The following is a 17,110-nucleotide window of genomic DNA, read 5'->3' as shown; positions in this document are numbered from 1 at the left end:
AAGTCAAAGTCGTTGCTCACCCTGGATTATGTTTCCCATTTCCCGTGCAGCTTTCTATGTTAGTTACTGGGTTTCCTCATGGTTTTTCTCTCTGACTTGCTTACTGGGCAAGTTTCAACGCCCTTTGTCTGCTGCTCAGCTGTTGGGTTTCTCTTCAAACTGTTTCCTGCCAGTTTGCACTGCGTTTCTGGGGATCTGCTGACCACAGGCACCATCTGTTGTTGGGTCATCTTGTAAAATGTTGGGTGTCTTAAACTTAGCAAGAGACTTGGCTGGAAGCAAAGGTCCTTTTATAACTATGGGTCGCCAATGGCATCAGAAGTTCTCTGAAGTAGCACAGCATTCTTTCTTGCATTGGTAGAGATTTTTGTATCCTCCATCGGGTCAAAGAATTTTACTATGGTGGAGTTGTGCTGTTTTCAAATCAGGCCATTCATTTGTATGTTCATCCTTCCATGAGAACAGAACATTCTTCTTGATCAACTGTCTCAGTGCTGTTGTTCGAGATGATAAGTTTAGAATAAATTTCCCTCGGAAATTAACAACACCTAGAAATCTGAGAACTGCTTTCTTATCCTTGGGCTTAGACATCCTGTTTATATATGTAATTTTTTCTTCACAGATTGTACACCTTTAGCAAAGATTTGGTCACCCAAGAATGTCAGCTTGGATATCCCAAATTGGCATTTGGTCCAGTTGAGCTTCAAACTAAATTTATCTACTCGCTGTAGCGCCTGAAGAAGTCTTGCTTTTTGCTCTTCGTGGGTTCATGACTGCACGATTATATCATCTACGTAAACTCGCACACCTTCAATTCCTTTAGTCATCTGCTCCATTTCACGATGTCATATCTCAGATGTGGAAGTAATGCCAATATCGACTATAGGGAGTATTGAATGTGCATAACTTGCCACTGGAGTTGTCCAGTTTTAACTGGCAGAAATCTTTTGAGACATCTTATTTGGAAAATATGTTCGCATTCGTCATAGAATCATAGAATTTGCAATGCAGAAGGAGGCCATTCAGCCCATCGAGTCTGCACCGGCTCTTGGAAAGAGCACCCTACCCAAACCCACACCTCCACCCAATCCCCACAACCCAATAACCCCAGCCAACACTAAGGGCAATTTTGCATACTAACGGCAATGTAGCATGACCAATCCACCTAACCTGCACATCTTTGGACTGTGGGAGGAAACCGGAGCCCCCGGACGAAACCCACGCACACATGGGGAGAACGTGCAGACTCCACACAGACAGTGACCCAAGCCGGGAATCGAACCTGGGGCCCTAGTGTTGTGAAGCAATTGTGCTAACCACTATGCTACCGTACTGCCCTGGTAATTTCTTCATGCTTTGGGATGGAATAATGTTCCTTTTAATGCTCTGATTTAGGTCTTTTGGACATATACAGATTTGAAGATCTCCATTTGGTTTCTTTACACATTGAACTGACCGAGTCAGTGGGCTCTATCACTTTTGTGATGTTTCCCAACTGCTGCATTCTGTTGAGTTCGGTCTCTTAATGGACCTGGGATCCTCCTCGGTGAGTGAATCACTGGCTTGGCATTCTCTTTCAACTGGCTCTTATACTGGAATGGAAGTGTATCCATTCCTTGAAAGACATTCGGAAATCTTCCAATAATAGCATCTATTCCATCTTGTCATAGTCATAGATTAGTCTAGTCATAGAAGTTATAATGCAGAAGGAGGCCATTTGGCCCATTGAGTCTACAGCGGCCCCTGAAAGAGCACCCTTCCTAAGCCCACACCACCACCCTATCCCCATAACATAGCAATCCCACCTAACTTTTGGACTCTATGGGGCAATTTATCGTGCCCTATTGACCTAACCCGTACATCTTTGGACTTGGGAAGAAACCAGAGCACCTGGAGGAAACCTACGCAGACACGGGCAGAACGTGCAGACTGTGCACTGACAGTGACCCAGGCCAGGAATCTAAACGGGTCCCTGGCGCTGTGAAGCAACAGTGCTAACCACTGTGCTACAATGCCGCCCTACCGTGTGCATGGGCTGAGATCTGGTCAGCGCTGTGAATTCTTTTCACTAATTGCAATGACTCACGTGCCTGCACGCCTAATAGTGAAGATCTTTTTGGACCTATTATCTCAAATTTCAAAGGCTTCTTTGTGTCTTTATGTTGCACTGTTAGATTACATGCTCCCCATGTATTGATTTCATTGCCATTATAATCACATAATTAACACTCAGTGTCATGTATTGTAGGCTGTTGACTTAACTTGGCTGAGCCCAATTTGTTTATAAGATTTGCATGAGCACCTGTGTCTAATTTAAATAAAATGTCCATTCCATTAATTTTTAATGGAATTGTCTAGTCACCCATGTTGTGGACTATGGAGATTGGTTTCAAGATTTTTCTTGTTGAAAAATAATTTGAAGTAGTATCAATATTTTCCACTATTCCTACAAAGAATGTATCTCCCAGGTCATACATGTCTGGAACAGTGTTAGGTTGAATCACTTGTAGTGCATTTTTATCCTGACGAACACACTGTACAGTTTTCTTTTCATTAACTGAACTTTTTAATAAACGGAGGTAATTTTGTTACTGTGCAACACTGCGCAGCAAAACGATTCGGTCAGCAACACTTTGCGCACAGTATCCCAAAGGCTGGGCATTTTTTCACTGGGTGAGCGTGGCCACAACGTTTGCACATCATGATGCTGGTTGCTTCATTCACAATATGGACGTTATCTGAAGCACACTGTCTTTTCGAATGCGCCACAGCTTTAATTGCGCAGCCATGTTGTTTGTTTCCATGTCACTTTCTCTAGTACTGACTCTTAGCAAGTTCATTTACGCAAAACAAACTGATAGCTTTTTCTTGCGTTAATTTCTGTTACCTGAGCAATCTTTCAGGCAGCTTCTCATTTTTTATACCAAATACAATCTGATCATGCAAAAGAGAGTCTGTTAATAGCGAAAAATGTCACGTTGATGCTTTGAGCCTGAGATCAGTTATAAAACAGTCAATCGTTTCACCTGCCTTTTGGACTCATTTTCGAAAAATATAATGCTCAAAACTTTCATTAATCTGCGATTCACAGTGTCTGTCAAATTTTGCTAAGATAATATCATATTTCTTCTTGTCACTATCATTCTCAAAGTGGAATGAGTTATTCAATTCTAATGCTTGCGAACCGGCCATGGTTAAAAACAGCATAATCTTTCACTGATCACTGGCCGCTTCAAGGTCCGAACTGAGAGATAGAATTCAAATTTTTGTTTGAACAGCCTCCACTTCACAATGTCCTGAACTGCTTCAGTTCTGCAGACCTTCCATTTCGCTTTGACTGAGCTTTGCTGTTTGATGCGAATACTTCCACGATGTTGTGGCGATCGGAGTCTGGATGAGATTTTTTTTTTTTCAAGTTTTTTTTTCTACATCAAGATTCTTCTTTTTCTCTTTAACTAAACTACCTTGATGACACCCCTGGTACCATGTGATCTTCTCTGTTGGGTCTATCAGGGTGTCTTGAGAATGTAGTGTTAACAAAGAACGTCAAGCTGAGTTATTGAACAAAGCTGATTTATTTACACTACTAAATTATAGATTCTAACCAGTCAACACTGTAAGTTATTAAATAAAACTATATGATATCTCTTACAACAGAACTCTATGCTATACAACTAATCTATCTCACGCCTAACCACCTTCTCCCAGAATCCCAGGAGTCACATGATATTTGTACAACTGCTCCTTATCTCCATCTGGTGGTGAGAAGTATTAAACATCTTATTGTTAACCCTTTGTATTCCTTACAATACACATATTGTTGCAGGATTAGCTTCCTATTTTATGTTTGGAGGATTGCATCAAAAGAGCTAGACAGTCCAAATTCATCATGAAGATAGGCTTGCTAAAGAGCTATTCACAAGTACCTTTGCCCGAGGCAAAGGGGATCTCCGTGTTCATAATGCCAAATGGGCTCTATCAATTCAAAGTTTTGCCATTCGGGATGAAGAAGAATGCACCTGCAACTTTATTTTGTTGGAAAATTGTTAGAATCAATTATCAAGGACGTAATATCAGGACATTTGGAAAGCCAAAGCGCTATCCATCAGAGTCAGCATGGTTTTATGAAGGGCAAATCATGTTTGACTAGTTCTTCGAAGATGTAACAAGCAAAGTGGATAATGGGGATCCGGTATATATAGTATATCTGGACATCCAGAAGCCATTTGATAAGGTGCCGCACAGGAGGTTAATTCAGAAGGTGAGATCACATGGGATTAGGGGTAACTTATTAGCATGGATAGAAGACTGGCTGATGGACAGGCGACAGAGAGTCGGGATAAATGGGTCTTTTTTCTGCATGGCAAGATGTAACTAGTGGAGTGCCACAGGGTTCAGTCCTTGGACCCCAGTTACTGACAATCTATATAAATAACTTGGATACAGGGGATAGAAGGTTCTACAGCCAAATTTGCAGATGAAACAAAAATAATGACAGTGGGTTGCGGTGAGGAAATAAAAACCTTGCAAATGGATATAGATAGATTCGGGGAGTGGGCCAAAATGTGGTAGATGGAGTTTAACGTGGCTAAGTGTGAGGTCATCAATTTTGGTCAACAAATGGAAAGACAACTTATTATCTAAATGGGGAGAGATTTTGGGGTGCTCCAATGCAGAGGGAGTCTGGGTGTCTTCATGCATGAGTCACAGAAAACAAGCTTGCAGGTGTAGCAGATAATAAAGAAAGCAGGAGAGCAACCTCAGAGTGAGGAACAGCAGCCTGGAGAGAGGGAGAGAGAGAGACAGGTGGCTGGAGGAAAGAAATACACCAAAGTGAAGGGACAGCGAAATGCAAGGAGCAGCAGCAGCAGTGAGGGAAAGGTGCAGGAGCGGCGGCTGTGCAGGCAGGTGGCCCTACGAGACGTGACGGAGGTGAGGGCGAGCCTGGAGGGGAAAAAGATGGCGGACAAAACAGCGGAGCAGGAGCAGGACACAGCGACCAGCATCCCTCCTGCACAGGAGGAAGAGTAGAGAAACGTGAGGAAAAAGGAGCTAAGCATCATGTACAAGGCATTCAAGTCGGAGGTCCATGTAATGATGAAGGAGGTGCTGCACAAAATGCAGCAGACCATCAAAGGCCTGGGCAGGAAAGTGGAGTCGCAGGAGAAAACAATTCTGGAGTTGGAGAGGGCTGCCTTGGACCAGAGCAACAGGGTGATAGCCCTGGAGGCCGAGGTGAAACGGTTGGTAACGTCGCAGCGGCGCCTAAGAGGGAAAGTGGAGGACCAGGAAAATAGGTCCAGATGGCAGAACATTAGAATAGTGGGTCTGCCAGAGAGGATAGAGGGCAAAGACCCAACTGACTACATCACTGGGCAAGCTAGTGGGAAGTGAGGAAGTTCCAAACCGCCACAGAAATCGACAGGGCGCACAGTTCGCTCCGACCCAAGCCCAAAGCCGGGGAGCAACCCAGAGCAATTATCGCAAAGCTGCACCGGTGCCAAGACAGGGAGAAAATCCTAAAGTGGGCCCAGCCAATGAGTTCGAGCACGTGGGAAGGGAAGAACATAAGGGTGTATCATGACATTGGGGCGGACCTGGCCAAAGGCAGGGCTGAGTTCAACACGGCAAAATCAGCACTCTACAAAAGCAAGGTGAAATTTGGGTGTTATTCCCGGCCAAACTCTGGGTAACATTTAAGGGGAAAAGGCTTTTTTTTAACACCCCAGCGGCAGCTGATGAGTTTGTTAGATCGAACAAACTGGGGGAGGAGCAGCCGCAACTGCTATGAAAGCCACGGGGACGGAGAAGAAAGGGAAAATTGAAACAAAGAGCGGAGGACAGACAGCAAACAAGGACAATAAGATCATGAACTGTGCACATGTGATTTATGTTTTTCACAGGACTGTGCTGCCTCGTTTCCGGGCTTCTCTCAATGTGATGGGGGGGGGGGGAGAGTGGAACGAGGGAAATGAGGTTGAGAAAAGCGGACAGGAGGGCGAGACAAGGGCCAGTAGGAGGAAGGTTAAACAAGGCAAGAGCTGGGTGAATACTGGGAGGAGGGCCTGTACTAGCGTGTAGAGCCAGCACGGGAGGGCAGGAAGGAAGGAGGACCGCTGCGCTCCTCTCAGGGGAGAGGGAGCGCCTGGCACATGGAGGGGGAGGGCAGAAGGGGGGGAGAACACAGGGGGGGGGAACAGAGGGACTGGGGCTAGGGGGGAAGAGAAGTAGGGGGGGGAGAGCGCAAAACAAAAGATAAGCAAAGAGAAAGGTGAGAATAGAGAAGCAGTACAGACACAGGCCTCGGAAGGGGATGCAGGAATGAAACAGTTCCGGGACAGACTGGAACTACCAGTTGTGGTGGAAGACAGAAGGGAGGAACTGGAAGCACCAATAGATCTGGGAGAAATCATGGAGAGCATCAGCTCCATGCAGGCAAGGAAGGCACCGGGACCCTATGGGTTCCCAGCGGTCTTCTACAAACAATTTGCACGAGTCCTGACCCCACACCTAAGGGACATGGTTGCGGACTCACGAGCAAAGGGCACCCTGCCCCCCAAGCTAGCGCAGGCCACAATCTCACTGATACCGAAAAAAGATAAAGACCTGAAGGAATGTGGATCATACAAACCCATTTCACCGCTGAACATGGATGCGAAAATACTCGCAAAGGCCCTGGCCAAAAGGCTGGAGGGCTGCGTACCACAGGTGGTCGCAGAGGACCAAATGGGCTTTGTCAAGGGTAGGCAGCTCACAGCGAACATTAGGCGGCTGCTGAATGTAATAATGACCCCCTCTGGGGAGAGAGCACCAGAACTGATTGTCTCCCTGGACACAGAAAAGGCCTTTGACAGAGTCGAATGGAATTACCTCCTCGAGGTACTGGAACTTGGGCTAGGAGCTGTGTTCCCCGCTTGGGTGAGGCTCCTGGACAACACTCCCAACGTGAGCGTCCGCACTAACACCACCAGCTCTGAATACTTCCAGCTGCAGAAAGGAACAAGACAGGGCTGCCCCCTGTCCCCACTCTTGTTCAAGCTAGCAATTGAACCCCTGGCGATAGCCCTGCGGGTCGCAAAAAGCTGGAATGGAATCCGGAGAGGAGACAGAGAGCACAGTCTCACTCTATGCAAATGACTTGCTCCTCTATGTCCAGAACTCACAAGAGGGACTGAAGGCAATAATGCAAATACTGAAAGAGTTTGGAACCTTCTCAGGCTACAAACTTAACCTGGGCAAAAGTGAGGCATTCCCAGCAAACCCAAACCGGGGGGGGGGGGGGGGGGGGGGGGCAACTACACCCACATGTTTTGGGCTTGTCCCAAACTTGCTGGGTTCTGGACAGCCTTCTCCGAGGCAATGTTCAAGGTTGTGGGGGTGAGGGTGAAGCCATGCCCAATAGTGCCAATCTTCGGGGTATCGGAGCAGCCAGAGTTACACATGGGGAAGGGGGCCAACACCCTTGCTTTCGCTTCCCTAATCGCACGCCGGAGAATCCTGCTCGGCTGGCAATCGGCAGCACCAGCCAAAGTGCAGGCTGGCTCGCTGGCCTCTCGGAATTTCTCCATCTGGAGAAGATTAAGTACACCATCTGAGGGTCAGGGGAAGGCTTCCTGGGCAGTTTGTCGGCCTGTTCCAAAACCTGTTCGAGGCCAGCAACGAGGAATGAGCTAAGAGCAAAAAAATAAACAAGATAATGAAGAACCAAAGGACTGTGCAACCTGGGGCAGGGTGGGGGGGAGGCGGAAGGAAGGTGGGGAAACCACATGAGAAGAGGAAAGGCGCTGAATCCAAAGGGGGGGGGTTGAAGGGAGTGGGGGTGAGTAGGGGGGAATTATAGAGCGATCCAGAGGGCAATGAAATGTACATAGTTAGTTAAATGAAGGACAAAATAAACTTTTGTACAATAAAGTTAATTAGCGCGGGCAAGAAAAATATAATGTATACACACAACAACTGTTTATAAATAAGAGAAAAGCCAATGAAACATTTTCAAAAAAAATAAGGAAAACAAATAGAATGTTGGCATTCATAGCAAAAGAGATTGAGTATAAAGGTAAGGAAATGTTGATGCAACTATCCAAGGCATTGGTGAGACTGCACCTGGAGTATCGTGCACAGTTTTGGTATCCTTATTTGAGGAAAGTTCAGAAGAGGTTTGCCAGATTGATTCTAGTGCTCTGCCGTTTGAGGAGAGATTGAACAATTTATGCCTATACTCTCTAGAGTTTAGAAAAATGAGGGGCGATCTAATTGACATATACAAGATTCTAAAAGGTATTGATAAAGTATAAGTGGAGCGAGTGCTTCCTCTTGTGGGGCATTCTAACTGTTTTAACAACAAAACCAATGTTAGCCACACCAAACTACAACAGGCAGTTTAATCTGGCTGAGGATGCTAGTGACATTATTGTGGGAGCCATGTTGCTGCAGAAAGATTAACTTGGCATTTAAAATCTGTGGACCATTTCGCAAGAAAATTAAACCATCACCAATAGAAGTATTCCAGCAATGAAAAAGAGACTTTGAGCTTGGTACAGGTTATTCCATTGGAGCCTCTTACTACAACAATTTCACTTAAAAATCATTCATGTGTTTGGGACGGAGAATGTCAATAAGAATGCTTTATTAAGAGGTGTTAAGATTCAAAACAGAGGTATAAAAGCCAACATAAGAGTACTTTACCTGAATGCTCGTAGTATTCGGAATAAGGTAAATGAGTTGATGGCGCAAATCATCGTGAATGACTATGATTTAGTGGCCATTACTGAAACATGGTTAAAGGATGGTCATGACTGGGAGTTAAATATCCAAGGGTATCAAACTATTCGGAAGGACAGAATGGATGGTAAGGGAGGTGGTGTAGCTCTGTTATTTAAGGATGAAATCCGGGCAATAGTAAGGGATGACATCTGTGCTATGGAGGATAAGGTTGAATCCATTTGGGTGGCAATCAGGAATAGTAAGGCGAAAAAGTCATTGATAGGAGTAGTCTATAGGCCATCAAATAGTAACGTTATGGTGGGACAGGCAGTAAACAAAGAAATAACTGATGCATGTAGAAATGGTACAACAGTTATCATGGGGATTTTAATCTACATGTCGATTGGTTTAACCAGGTTGATCAAGGCAGCCTTGACGAGGAGTTTTTTGAATGTATCCACGATAGTTTCCTAGAACAGTATGCAATGGAACCTACGAGGGAACAAGCGGTCCTAGATCTTGTCCTGTGTAATGAGACAGGATTGATTAATGCTCTCATAGTTAGAGATCCTCTCGGAAGGAGCGATCACAATATATCACAATATGATGGAATATAAAATACAGATGGAGGGTGAGAAGGTAAAATCAAACATTAGTGTTTTGTGCTTAAATAAAGGATATTACAATGGGATGAGAGAAGAGCTGGCTAGGGTAGACTGGGAGCAAAGACATTATGGTGAAACAGTTGAGGAACAGTGGAGAACCTTCCAAGCAATTTTTCACAGTGCTCAGCAAAGGTTTATATGAACAAAAAGGAAGGACGGTAGAAAGAGGGAAAACCGACCGTGGATATCTAAGGAAATAAGGGAGAGTATCAAATTGAAGGAAAAAGCATACAAGGTGGCAAAGATTAGTGGGAGACTAAAGGACTGGGAAATCTTTAGGGGGCAACAGAAAGCTACTAAAAAAGCTATAAAGAAGAATAAGATAGATTATGAGAGTAAACTTGCTCAGAATATAAAAACAAATAGTAAAAGTTTCTACAAATATATAAAACAAAAACGAGGGCTCGGTGGAGGCCCCGCTGCGGGGGAACCACCGGTTTGTCCCAGGGAACATTGATGGCGGGTTCCTGGGGTGGCACAGGGCGGGCATAAGGAAGTTGGGAGACCTGTTCATTGACGGGAGGTTTGCGAGCCTGGGTGAGCTGGAGGAGAGGTTTGAGCTCCCCCGGGGAATATGTTCAGGTACCTTCAGGTCAAGGCATTTGGTAGGCGGCAAGTGGAGGGGTTCCCTTTGCTGCCCCCGCGGGGGGTAAGGGATAGGGTGCTTTCGGGGGTGTGGGCCGGGGATGGGAAGGTGTCTGACATCTACCAGGTGATGCAGGAGGTGGAGGAGGCGTCAGTAGAGGAGCTGAAGGCTAAGTGGGAAGTGGTGCTTGGGGAGCAGATTGAGGAGGGGACATGGGCAAACGCCCTAGAGAGGGTGAACTCCTCCTCTTCATGTGCGAGGCTTAGCTTCATCCAGTTCAAGGTACTGCACAGGGCTCATATGTCCGGGACGAAGATGAGCAGGTTTTTTGGGGGTGAGGACAAGTGCATTAGGTGTTTGGGGAGCCCAGCGAACCATGCCCATATGTTTTGGGCATGCCCGGCACTGGGGGAACTCTTGAAGGGGGTAGCAAGGACGGTGTCGAGGGTGGTAGGATCCAGGGTCAAACCAGGCTGGGGACTCGCGATATTTGGGATTGGGGTGGAGCCGGGAATGCAGGAGGCGAAAGAGGCCGGTGTTTTGGCCTTTGCGTCCCTAGTAGCCCGGCGGAGGATCTTGTTGCAATGGAAGGATGCGAGGCCCCCAAGCGTGGAGGCCTGGATCAATGACATGGCGGGATTCATTAAGCTGGAGAAGGTCAAATTCGCCCTGAGGGGGTCGGTACAAGGGTTATTTAGGCGGTGACAGCCTTTCCTCGACTTTCTGGCTCAACGATAGGGAACTAGGTCAGCAGCAGCAGCAACCCGGGGGGGGGGGGGGGGGGGGGGGGGGGATGGGGGGAAGGGGGGGGGGTTTCAGGGGGGCATTGTTTATGTTAATTTAATTTATTGTAAATTTATTTTGTTGTTTATTGGGTTGGGGGGTGGGGGATTTCGTTATTTGCGTTGTTACGGGTGCCGGGGGGGTGTTTATTATTGTTATTATTATTATTGTCCTGTTGTTATACATTTTTCAATAATTTCAATAAAAATTATTTTTTTTTTTAAAAAAGGAGTGGCTAAGGTAAATATTGGTCCTTTAGAGGATGAGAAGGGAGATTTAATAATGGGAGATGAGGAAATGGATGAGGAACTGAACAGGTTTTTTGGGTCTGTCTTCACAGTGGAAGACACAAATAACATGCCAGTGACTGATAGAAATGAGGCTATGACAGGTGAGGACTTTGAGATGATTGTTATCACTAAGGAGGTAGTGATGGGCAAGCTAATGGGACTAAAGGTAGACAGGTCTCCTGGCCCTGATGGAATGCATCCCAGAGTGCTAAAAGAGATGGCTAGGGAAATTGCAAAAGCAGTAGTGATAATTTACCAAAATTCACTAGACTCTGGGGTGGTCCCAGCGAATTGGAAATTAGTAAACGTGACACCACTGTTTAATAAAGGAGGTACGCAGAAAGCGGGTAATTATAGGCCAGTGAGCTTAACTTCGATAGTAGGGAATATGCTGGAATCTATCATCAAAGAAGAAATAGCGAGGCATCTGGATGGAAATTGTCCCATTGGGCAGACACAGCATGGTTCATAAAGGGCAGGTCATGCCTAACTAATTGAGTGGAATTTTTTGAGGACATTACCAGAACGGTAGATAATGGGGAGCCAATGGGTGCGGTACATCTAGATTTCCAGAAAGCCTTTGACAAGGTGCCACACAAAAGGTTGCTGCATAAGATAAAGATGCATGGCATTAAGGGTAAAGTAATAGCATGGATAGAGGATTGGTTAATTAATAGAAAGCAAAGAGTGGGGATTAATGGGTGTTTCTCTTGTTAGCAATCAGTAGCTAGTGGTGTCGCTGAGGGATCAGAGTTGGGCCCACAATTGTTCACAATTTACATAGATGATTTGGAGTTGAGGACCAAGTGCAATGTGACCAAGTTTGCAGACGACACTAAGATGAGTTGTAAAGCAACAAGTGCAGAGCACCCCGGAAGTCTGCAGAAGGATTTGGATAGGTTACGTGAATGGGCTAGGGTCTGGCAGATGGAATACAATGTTGACAAATGTGAGGTTATCCATTTTGGTAGGAATAACAGCAAAAGGGTTATTATTTAAATGATAAAATATTAAAACATGCTGCTGTGCAGAGAGACCTGGGTGTGCTCGTGCATGAGTCGCAAAAAGTTGGTTCACAGGTGCAACAGGTGATGAAGAAAGCAAATGGAATTTTGTCCTTCATTGCTAGAGGGATGGAGTTTAAGACTAGGGAGGTTATGTTGCAATTTTATAAGGTGTTAGTGAGGCCACACCTGGAGTATTGTGTTCAGTTTTGGTCTCCTTACCTGAGAAAGGACGTACTGGCGCTGGAGGGTGTGCAGAGGAGATTCACTAGGTTAATCCCAGAGCTGAAGGGGTTGGATTACGAGGAGAGGTTGAGTAGACTGGGATTGTACTCGTTGGAATTTAGAAGGATGAGGGGGGATCTTATAGAAACATATAAAATTATGAAGGGAATAGATAGGATAGATGTGGGCAGGTTGTTCCCACTGGAGGGTGAAAGCAGAACTAGGGGGCATAGCCTCAAAATAAGGGGAAGTAGATTTAGGACTGAGTTTAGGAGGAACTTCTTCACCCAAAGGGTTGTGAATCTATGGAATTCCTTGCCCAGTGAAGCAGTAGAAGCTCCTTCATTCAATGTTTTTAAGATAAGGATAGATAGTCTTTTGAAGAATAAAGGGGTTAAGGGTTATGGTGTTCAGGCCGGAAAGTGGAGCTGAGTCCATAAAAGATCAGCCATGATCTCATTGAATGGCAGAGCAGGCTCGAGGAGCCATATGGCCTACTCCTGCTCCGAGTTCTTATGTTCTAATGTTCTTATAAAAGTGACTTCAGGGAACACTGTGTGTCTGCTCTTAAATGTTTGTAATATTTGAAGAATGGTAGAACAACAAAGAAATTATAGAGAAATGAAAGCGTCTTTCAAATTAATAGAAATGAAGAGAAATTAATTAAAATGTTTATACATCTAGCTATGGTTGATAGAGGAAAAAGAGGAAGTGAAAGCACTTATCTCCTAGATGTTTATGAACATTATGGTTAGCTTCAAAGCCGGGTACTAGAGATGCATTCAGGCACGAAAGGAAATTAAAATAAACAATCCAGTTACTTGGCTGTCTGGAAGCTATTACCCTGTTAATTATTGCCTACAGTGAATAGAAGCCTCGCAGATCAAAGGACCTGAGGGTATTTAGAGCATTGTGATGTGTTTTCGTACTTTAGAAATCCTCAGACAGCTGCTGCTTTCAACACTTCTGTCTGAAGCAGCAGGTGTCAAGGGACTAGTAAGTGAAAACAGTCTTGACTGTTTTTTTAGCTTCCAAGTAGGGGTAACTGATGGGGGATTGCTGTTCAGGGGGGATCTCTATTGGGATGATCTTTGATATGGTGGTGAACCTAATATGGAAGTCTCTGATGGGGGGTCTCAGTTTTGGAGGTATCTGATATGGGGCTCACTGATAAGGTGGTCTCTCAGGGGGTCTCAGATATGTGGTCTCTAATAGGAGGATCTCTAATAGTGGTCTCTGATATGGGGGGGGCTCTGATGGGGGATCTCAGATATCTGGTTCTCTGATGTGGTCTCTGTTGCGAATCTATGTTGGAGGTCTTAATAGGAGGGTCTGATGGGGGTCTCTGATGGGAGGTTTCCCATAAGACCCCCATGAAAGTCACCCTCATGCATGCATGCTGTGGGGGAGATGATCCATAATTTCCATGACATTGGAGGGGAGGATGTCCCGACCTGTCAGCAGGGTGGTAGAATTTCCATTCTGAGGGGGAGGAGGGCATGCCACCGGACCGTGGTGTCAGGCTTCGCACTCAAAATGGTGGCCCAATACCGAGATTCCGATCGATTCCCGTGAACTCCCCATATAAATTTTCATTGCAAGAGAGAGGGAATTTTACCTTGATGCCGCTCCATTGAAGACCAGGAGTGGTTCTACTATGGTAGAGAACTTTGTCTCATGAACCGAGAATCCTGCTCATTGATTGCCGGAGATCAGTGTTGCTATACAAATGGAAACTTCTAAAGGAAACAAAATGGAATGAGGCAGATAACTGAATCCGCAGAGGGTATATCGAAGAGACTGATCAGTTGGGCCCCTCATTGAAGAAGCAGGCTAGGTTCCATCCACCAGCCTGAGAGGCCAGTTCTATCTGTGATCTGAGCTGTGGAGGCGTATTCCATCTAACATTTAAAAGCCATAGCAGATTGCATAGACTGTCCTCCAGAACAATGTTTGTCAATTTTTTCCCCCAGACCCATTTATACCATCCAGCCGACATTTGGGACCCATGCTGGCCAACCTTTGTGAGCCATATTGGCCATCCTTCGCAACAGGCCACATTCGCTTATCTTTAATGCAAAAGGGGATCCTGCTTCATTCTCACAATCTTACTCTAATCAGGTTCAAAGGAAGAGAGGGCAATGCGCTTATCAGGTGCAGACTTCAGCCAGTTCCTTTATGCTGTCTTCAACTTTGTGAGAATGGACAGTCCAACCTCATGTAGGGCATCGTGAAGGGCATTGGCAACAAAATGCTTGTTTTACGCAGCACTGGATACTCCTGGGAGATGCTACTCCAAAATGTTGCAGCCTCATGGGACTTTGGTGTGTTTTTGATGTGCTGTCACAGATCAGGTACAGCAGCATAGTCTTTTCATTTGGAGTCAGCTGTAAGTTACTAACTGACTGTGACATCTCAACCTCAAAAGAAAATTTTTACCCACTACTTCTCTTTCAAAATCTGAAACTTCTCTTATTTGCCAATACTTCCCTGCATATAGCACACATGGGCTTTGCATCCTTATTTTCATTGGCACAATTGACAAAACCATCACTCAAGAAATCATTTTTTAATCTGCTTTTTTTCCAAGCTAAGTTTCTTCTTTTAGGCTGTTAACCAGAGGACATGGAGCTCGGTACAGAGCTAACAATCGCACTGCCCTGTCCTATCCTGGAATCTCATAAGCAGCCCTCTCCAGCAGCTTCAGTTGTGAGATCCTGTCTGTTCAGTACAATGCCTACTTGCTTGTCTGGCAGTCTCTTACTTGTAAGAAAATGATTTGTCTTCCTAGTCCCTCCGCCTTGCTTGCCAGCAGCTCGAAAATGAAACGAGCTCTCCTCCGTGATTTGGTACCAAAAGCACGTACAGAGAGGGCACTTGATGTTAAGTGGATGTGCAGGGCACATGACCTGTTAACTGCTGCTGCTTCTGGCTGGACTGCACACATCCTCATTTCTTCTCATTTAAAAGGTGGCAGTGGCTCCATTCTCAATAAAAATTCCAGTAGTGGCTATTGGGCACTTTTCCCACGATCGGGACCACCACGGGAATGCGCAACTGATCGCTCTGTGGCCATCCCGACACCCACCCGCAACCCACCGTGGGTCATGACCCGCACTTTGAAAAACCCTGCTCCAGAAGATGCAGTTTCCCTACCTTTGCTGAACCAGGAACAGACGTTTTACCAGGTTTGGTCACCTAAGAATATTGTGCAGTAACTATTCACTAGGTATAACCTCTGGAGTTAAAAAATTGGATGTTGTTTGGGAAAAGGGGTATCTCAGTCAAATTCTGGGAATGTGGGTCTAGTTTGGGAACAGGAGGTAACATCAGATAAAGCGGTGTGTTTAGTTATCAAAATACTTACGTAAATGTCATAGTGTATATTAGTCTTTTGTCCTGTGTTTTTTTTCTTTTCTTTTACTTTAATAAATATTCTTTATTAATTGTTCACACAACGACTGGGCTGGTTCTTCACTGGGTTGTATATTGTTCCCCACATTATCCCAAACAAATATACACCCACTACGAACCAGTGTTTCAAGTTATCCTTTAGGGTTTTGAGACACTCTCACAGGTAACATGAACAGGGTTCTTAACAGAGATATTATTTAAAATCTTTTAAATGAGCCTATTAGTGCTCTGCCACCTAAAATAAAAGTTTAATTTTAAGAGCCTCCTTGAAGGCCTGAAAGCTGGGACAATTCACAGAAACTTAAGGTGATAATTCATTTGATACAGCAGTGTGGCCAGTTTGTGGGCAGTTCTAGCTAAATTGGTTTCAAACTAAGATAAAAGATCAAAGAAACTCAGTTTTGCACGAAAAGTAATTTGTGCTCAAATTTCTGCAACTCTATGCAATTTGGCTGATTTTGGGCAAATTGCACTGGAAAAAACGGCACGACCTCGAGGAAACCTCTGCCTCTTCTTTAAATTCCTGATGGAAGGTTCATTACATTCACTCTTTCTGGACTGCAATTTCCAATCATGCTTTGTAAGCAGTTAACTTTAAAAAACCACAATTTTCTATACTCGTGACAGTGGTTACATCACAATTGAAGAATTGTGACAGTTGATTAGATATTCCGAATGTTACAAGTGCAGCTTCCACTCAGTATTAATGGTTGCTTCCCATCAGTCAGATAGGAGGGATGAACAATCGATCCCATAATGAATCTTATTTTCATTCAGTATTTTGAACCATAATAAAAGTACAATACTTTAATACTTTACTTCTCTATGATATATACTGAAACAAAACAGGACAAAACCCTTAAACAAAAGCAAAATACTGCGGATAATGGAAATCTGAAATAAAAAGCAGGTCTGGAGAGAGGAACAGAGTTTGTGCTACTTGTAGATAGCTTGAACAATCCAATTGCAATCTCAATTTTCCTTACATTCTACATCTTTGGAAACTAAAATGTGTATCACTTATTCACAGTTGTATGTGCATGCATTTCAGTGCAATACTACCAGACCTTGATGTAAATCTTTATACAGACCGGATGTATGAAGAAGCTTGACTATTGCTAGAGAATTGGATGAGATGTTCTATCAATGTCCACATGCCCTCTCAGATGGATATAAAAGATCCCATGGCTGTTTTGGAGAAGATCCTGGGGAGTTCTACCCAGTGCCCAATGTTTATCCCTCACCCAACACCCACGGTGATGCGCATTGTCTGGTCACACTCACATCACTGTTAGTGGAACCTAGAAAATCTGTGTCATATTTTCTACATTAGAACAGTTGCCTACACTTCAAAATACTTCATTAGCTGCACAGTACTTAGGAACAGTGGAAATTGTGAAAGATACTATTTATATGCAAGTTATTTCTTTTCCAATCAGT

General features: G+C 44.6%; 1 protein-coding gene across 2 annotated transcripts in view; it reads right to left on the bottom strand.

The window, feature by feature from the left end:
* LOC119970399 (mucin-5AC-like) overlaps nucleotides 1–16,891 on the bottom strand; it is a 152,505-nt gene extending 135,614 nt beyond the window's left edge. For both annotated transcript variants that reach the window (XM_038804954.1, XM_038804956.1), the window contains exon 1: nucleotides 16,762–16,891. The gene's annotated coding sequence lies outside the window, so the exon portion shown is untranslated. The remainder of the gene's footprint in view (nucleotides 1–16,761) is intronic.
* Between the last annotated feature and the right edge of the window lie 219 nt (nucleotides 16,892–17,110).

This window comes from Scyliorhinus canicula, chromosome 8 (assembly GCF_902713615.1).
Source record: "Scyliorhinus canicula chromosome 8, sScyCan1.1, whole genome shotgun sequence".
NCBI classification, from domain to species: domain Eukaryota; kingdom Metazoa; phylum Chordata; class Chondrichthyes; order Carcharhiniformes; family Scyliorhinidae; genus Scyliorhinus; species Scyliorhinus canicula.
This window is presented reverse-complemented; position numbering and strand designations above follow the sequence as displayed.